We start from the raw sequence: 6,435 nt of genomic DNA on the forward strand, positions 1-6,435 counted from the left end.
TTCACAGAAAGCCATGCACACTACTGAAAAGAGAAACCAATCTGTCTCTGTGCTTTCCTTTCACAACACTGCAAGCCACCTTGGGAAGAGATGTGCATCCTTGGCCTTTCAGCATTCCAGCATCTCACTCCAAATGTAAGCAGAGAGGATCATCAGGGTGGTCAACACACAGCTCCCAGACACTCCAGCCACAAACCCTTCTGGAGTTAAAATGCTAATTGAGCCCATTCCCCCCAAATGAACTGGGGATGCTGAAGAGTGATGTGGTGTGTTCATTACTCTCCAAGCACTGCTGCAGTGATCTGGATGGCTCTGCCCACTGTGTCCTGCAGGGCTGCACAATTAAAAGCTTGATGATCACTCATCTTTTAGGGAGGGGAGAAAATGCCTCTTTTGGGATTCCATCCTGAGATTACCCCAAAGGACTGGTCTGGCCATGACACAGAAAGCACCCTGTGCCTCTCTGCTGACCGGCCTGTGTGTTTTCCAAATGGGGTCACACACACAATATCTCCTGTAGGTTTTGTGCTGCCAGGAAGCTTCAGGAAGGATGTGGTGATCCCTCGCTGGCTGGATCACCATCAGGCAGCTTTGCTCCAGTGCTGGTGGTTCAGGGAATTGTAGACAGCTGGGGAACTCACAGAATATTTTAAATTGGTGCCTTCTTACTATGTTAAAAATACCCTCTCCCAGCAGCCTTTAGCTTCTCCTCTCCCTGGGGTACCTGTGCTTGATGCAGACTTAGCAGGGCCTTGGCAGGGAGGAATCTTAGTGCTGAAGTCTGAAAATCATATTAATCTATTTGTGCAGCAACATGCAACTAAGTTTGACACCTTAAAAAAGAAACAAAACCAAATTCCCAAACAGGTGGGTTTGGTAGGTGCAGGGCATCTCTAAAAGCTGGTCCAAGAGCCTGAATTCCAGCTGAGCAACCAGAACCAGATTGAGTTAACAAAACTAGATGTAGCTGTTAAAATACCTCTAAGGAACTGGGTTTAAAGAGGGGGAATCCTTCTAAGCCTCAGCAGGCACAGCCCATGCAGCCAAGGGAGCACACAGCCCAGCAGCAGCTATTGTTCCATTGGATTCCTCGAGGGGGGGGACAGGGGCAGGGAGGAATTTTTATGCATATAGGCATAGAGAAAAGGGCTGGTTTTTCATCTATGAAAAGTCAAAACATGCTGGAGCCATAAATTACACCCTGGATAAGTGTTCAGAGTTCATACCCTTTTAAGGAATACAGCCTAAAGTGAGCACCCCCCTCCCAAGGTATAATCTTCCATCACTGGGAGATGCTGCTGCCTGATCACAGCCAGACAACTGGCTCCACACCAAGCCCCCAAACGTGCCAACATATGGAAACAATTGCTTCCCTTTAGATTGGAAATGACACATTCTGGGTGTGTGCACAACATCCCCCATCAATCATCCCAAACGGGCCGTTATTTGGACTTCGACTCATTATCCCGTGGAAAATCCCTGGAGCCCGGTGGGAAGGGTAGGGAAGGTATTTACACACTGCAGGAGTCTGAGCTGCTCTGGACAAGGTTGTGTTTCACACAGTCTTGAAGTTACACCTCCTCTGGCCTTCTTTTTCCCCCCTCCCTTCCCTTTAAACAGAGCCACACTTTGCATTTAAAAGTACCTTTGACAAAAAAAATCATGAAAAAAAAAGTCTCTTTGAGGAGGAGTCTCAACCAGCCTAAATAAGAACAGCCCACAGAAATTAAAAATCACCCCTGGGACGCCAGGAAATCCTCACACATTGGCAGTCTCAGCAAGAGAGGGGAGGGGAAAGGTTTAGTGGTGAGTATTTGGCCACAGGATATGTGCCTTGTCACCAGCGACAGCTTATCTGTCTCCATGGAGCTCCCACGGCAGAAGGCCTGAGAATCAAGGGGGAAAATCAAAAGGATTTCTGGTGAATGATCTGGAGACAGAGAGATCAGGAAGGCAAATTGCTGCTGAGGATGCAAGGAAAGGCTGGTTCAGGCAGTTTTCTGGGCTCGTACAGCAAAGGATGGTGAAGGGAAACAAAGGCAAGTGACTTCCTGAAGCAGACAAGTGAAAAGCCAGGAGGATTCATGTTTTAAATCAGTGAATAGCAGTGATGGTGGGACTTCTGGAGTTACTCCTTCTGCACAGGCCCACAAACCAACTGCAGCTCAGCAGAGGTGAACATATATTGCCCCATTGCTTTAAATAAATCCAGGGGTTCATGGGAATGTTGGAATTCTACCAGTGATGGAACTGATTATTTCATGCTAATGTAACTTCTGGGATTAGCTTTCCTAGGGATTATAGGAAGGAAAAGGTTTTCACATGAAGGACAAGAGGCAGCAGCACACCCAGCTGTGACACACAGCAGGAGGAACCATCAGCTGGGCTTTTTAGCTGTTGTGGCAATTGAGGTCCTACACGGGCAACCCAGATAAAGAGACTAAACCCTCACCTCTGTTCCTGCAGGAAGTCCAAGTTCTCTCCAAGTCTCTGCAAGATCCATGTAGGATTTACAAACAGGCTGGCTGGATGCTCATCAGCACCTGTTGGTGTCCTTTGGGTCCCCATCTGGGAGAAGATTGCAGATGTCATCCGTTCACATCACTGCCAAATTCTACCTTCAGGCACAGAACATTGCCATGGCAGTGACAGAGAGCAGTGAGCTCAGATCCAAGGATGGGACTGAGCCCCAAGGAGAGCAGGAAAAAGGATTTGCTGCACAACAAAAATAGGCCAAGTGCCTTCTCACACCTGTCAAATGCCTCAGATGGCAGAGCAGGGCTTTGGGGGGGCTGATAAATAGATCCTACTCCCACTGAATAACTGGATTCCTCGTCACAGGTAGGTCAGAGGCCTCTTTCTCCCTGGCAGTGAAAATGGGGCTCAGCATCAGTGGGTAGCAGGGAACCAACTGTCTCCCAATTCCTAATCATCCCTTGCTGCCCTTTGTTGATAAGCTCTTCCAGGTTGGGTTCTACAGGTCACAGAGCTCCTCACCCACACTTACTGGCTGCTCAAATCTAAGGAGGAAAAAAATTCCAGCCATTCACAGCACAGGTTGCCAAATCAGGCGCTTTCATGCCACAAGTGGGATGTGAGGACCTGCCTGGGTTTGGATGTTTTCAAACATACCAACCAGAACTAGGTCAGACCCTCACCTGATCCACGTTCTCCAAGCCCAGGGCCCCTGCTGCAGAACAGGATGGAGGCAGCAGCTCTGATCGCCTGCTAACGAGCAGCTAATTTGTGTTCCTGTAGAGTCTTCCCGAATTTATCATCTGTAAACAGAAAGGGCCCTATTAACAACTCACACTCGAGGAACCCTTTCAGTTGTGGGTTTTGTGTGACTCATCACAGTTTATGCTCCCAAAGCAGCTGATGAGAAGCCAGCTTGCTTTTCCTGCAGGGACAGCTGAGTGCCCAGATGAAAAGACCGGGGATTCTAAATCATTTTGGTTTGAAAAGCCAGAAGTGGGCACTTACATCTCGCAGCACACACGGCCCTGCTGCAGGAGGAACAGTTGTTGGTGTGCCCCTGGCTGGCAGACAGGCCGTTGCTGGGTGTGTACCACACAAAGAATACTTGCAGTTTTTGGCATGGCAGAGCATTGCTGACATACCAAAGCCCATGGCTAATTAAGTGGGGCGATGGAACAGAATGATTGGATGATAAGATTTAATTGGCCTGAGCGCTCTCACAGACCAGTTATTGTATCTGTCTGGGAGCAGCAGACGCTCAGCTGGGCAGGCATTGCTCAATGGGGCTGGGGGGAAAGGGCACGGGGCTGCCCTCGGTTCACCCCCTGGCCTGGGGCTCTGGGTGCAACTTAGGGGAGGCTGGAACAGCCTGCCATGGCCCCAGCCTGCTGGCACTGGGGCTGGAAATCACCTGGGTCAGGCACAACCCCTTTCCCCCCCCCTCACTGACTCCCCAAGAATGGAGTTACATGGGAATTCCAGCCATTAGCTGTCCCAGTGCCGTGGTTTTCAGTTGATCACTTCAGTTATTTCATAGATCTCAGCTTTCTAAGTGGGAGAGCAGACTTGGGTGAGCCACTTGGAACTCGTCACACGGTACCTGCTCCACAGCCTGGCTGACAGCAGGGAAACAGGTTCCCCCAGCACTCCCCACCTGCACCTCCACACAAGTTTTCTACAAGTGTCCCACCTGGGGCTCCAGAGCGTAGTAAACTGGTAGTGCTGCAGCCTCCAGGGATACCAACCAAGTCCCACAAGGCAAAAAATCACTGACCAAAGCCACAGGCAATGCCCAGGGACACATTAGGACCAGGAAACTGGTACTGCCCAGGGGAAGGGCTTGGGCTTCAGAGCCCTCTCCTTCCTTGGATCTGGGTGGATGATCCAGCATTCTGGATCTACCCTGACACAAGGCCAACATCAAACAGTTAAGAGCTTTACTAGAAGAGCCCAGAAGATTTCTGCCACAAGGGAACACATTATTTGTGCTCAGCACACGTTTAGGTCACCAAGTCAGGCAACATGACCCATGAGACAGTGTCACAGGCTTCAGGATCCTTCAGGTAAAGGTAAACACAACAACCACACCCAAGAGTCATTCTACATTTTGCTGCTTACCTCTGAAACAGCTCTGACTTCTGCTGCAGAAAGAATGAGAAAAATGAAAGTAATTCCCTAATTATCTCTCTCTCACCCTTCTCAGTCTTCAGCCAAAGCTGTCATGGCTCTAAGTGTGGCCTTTGATTTCCACACAGAGTAAATCCTAAAACATGGTTTCATGACCCACATTTGGCTACGAACTCAATGCAAAACAGTCCATACAATTAAAAACCTTGCAGCACCCAGGCTGCAACAACAGCCACCTGATCTCTGAGCACCAGGTGATATGGATATATCAAAAGCTATATTATGAGTTAATATTGCCTCCTACTCTCACTCCTCCATGCCAACACTTGGCAGGGATGTCCTGATGAGCCAAGAGCACTGATTGCCTGGGAGATTTGTGCCTGTCTGTAGTGTGACATTCATCTTTATGTTCCTCTCCTCCACCAGCAGCAACAAGGAGCCAAAACCTGCCACTCTCTTTCCCCTCACTCTGGAGGAAGGAAAGCCAGCACATGAGAGTTCTTGCTGCAACATAAATGATTTTCTTCTGCTGTCATTGCCCTCCCTTTGCTGCCAGAGACCTCAGGAGCTCCAAAATCTGCCCAGTCAGCACCACCTTTGCTTCTGCCTTGCAGAATGAATCTGCTTCATCAATTACTCAAGAGCAAGAGCCCTGAGCAAGCAGCCCAACCCTCCTCAAACCAGGGCAGACAAGAAACTGTCCCTTTGTTCCAGGAAACATCTCCCCTTCTTCCTCTCTCTCTCTTAATTACTGTAATTGCCAAAGGTTTTTGGAAGGGTTTTATCACTGCCCTATTCCCTCCACACCTCAGATTGCTCTGAAGTTGCCAATTAGGAAGCCCCTCTCTCCACTTCATAATATTAATTAGCCCACAGAAGCTGAGCAGCTCAGAGCATTAAAGCAGCATTATTTCAAGTGTATCTGCTCCAAGAAAATACATTGGGTTCTTGGACCATAATCTGCTGTGTTTCAAAGTGTTTCCAGGCATTAAAACAGTAATCAAAGTGACAATTTTTTTAGCTGAAGACAATGCAGCTCCAGGCCTGCCACTGCTCTCCTGGAACACCCTCTGGTGACAGCACCAGGCTCATTTGATCCTCCTGGCACAGCCAGCCAAGGGTGTTGGCTCCCAAACCAGTTGCCTCAGAATAAACGCACATGGAGTTGAGAAATGCAGGATTGCAGCTGCTCTCCAGCAAATTCTTCTCACAGAGACAAGCTGTGATGGCAATCACAGCAGCTGGAGCCGAGCTGGTGACAAGATGGTGTTACCAGGCCCCTAAAGGGACGCTTCTGTGTTTCCAGCCAGCTCACCTGTGACAGACACGCTTTCACATGAGGCTTCCCCCCTCACCTAAGTCTAATGCCATGGAAGACTCAGCTCCCCAAAGGCCCTCCTTGCAGGGAATAAAGCACCAGTCATCACGCTGACAGAACACCAGCAAGAGGCAGAGAGCCTGTCTGAGCAGTCTGGGGAAAATTGGTCTAGACTTGCTCTCATTAATTTGCTTTTTAGACAGCTGGGAAAAAAGGACACAAGGCTGTTCTGCCTGCCCTGGGCCCTGGTGAGAGAACTCTTCACTAGTTTTGTCCTGCCTGTGCAGCAGCTCAGAGCCAGTGACCACCACAGCCACTGCAAACAGCCTCTGACAGCCCAATTCACTCGAGCTCCCTCAAAAACAGGACCCAGTAACTCCTAGAATAGCTGAAGGGAGGTTCTTACAATCCCCAGCCTCCAGATGTGGATTTTTTTTCCAATGGAAGCATTTCCCTGTGTGATAACCCCAAAAGGTTTGGTTTGTAGCTGCCAGAGGAGGGGCTGTCACTGG

This window comes from Manacus vitellinus, unplaced genomic scaffold (assembly GCF_001715985.3).
Source record: "Manacus vitellinus isolate BGI_N305 unplaced genomic scaffold, ASM171598v3 scaffold_38_pilon, whole genome shotgun sequence".
Lineage (NCBI taxonomy): Eukaryota > Metazoa > Chordata > Aves > Passeriformes > Pipridae > Manacus > Manacus vitellinus.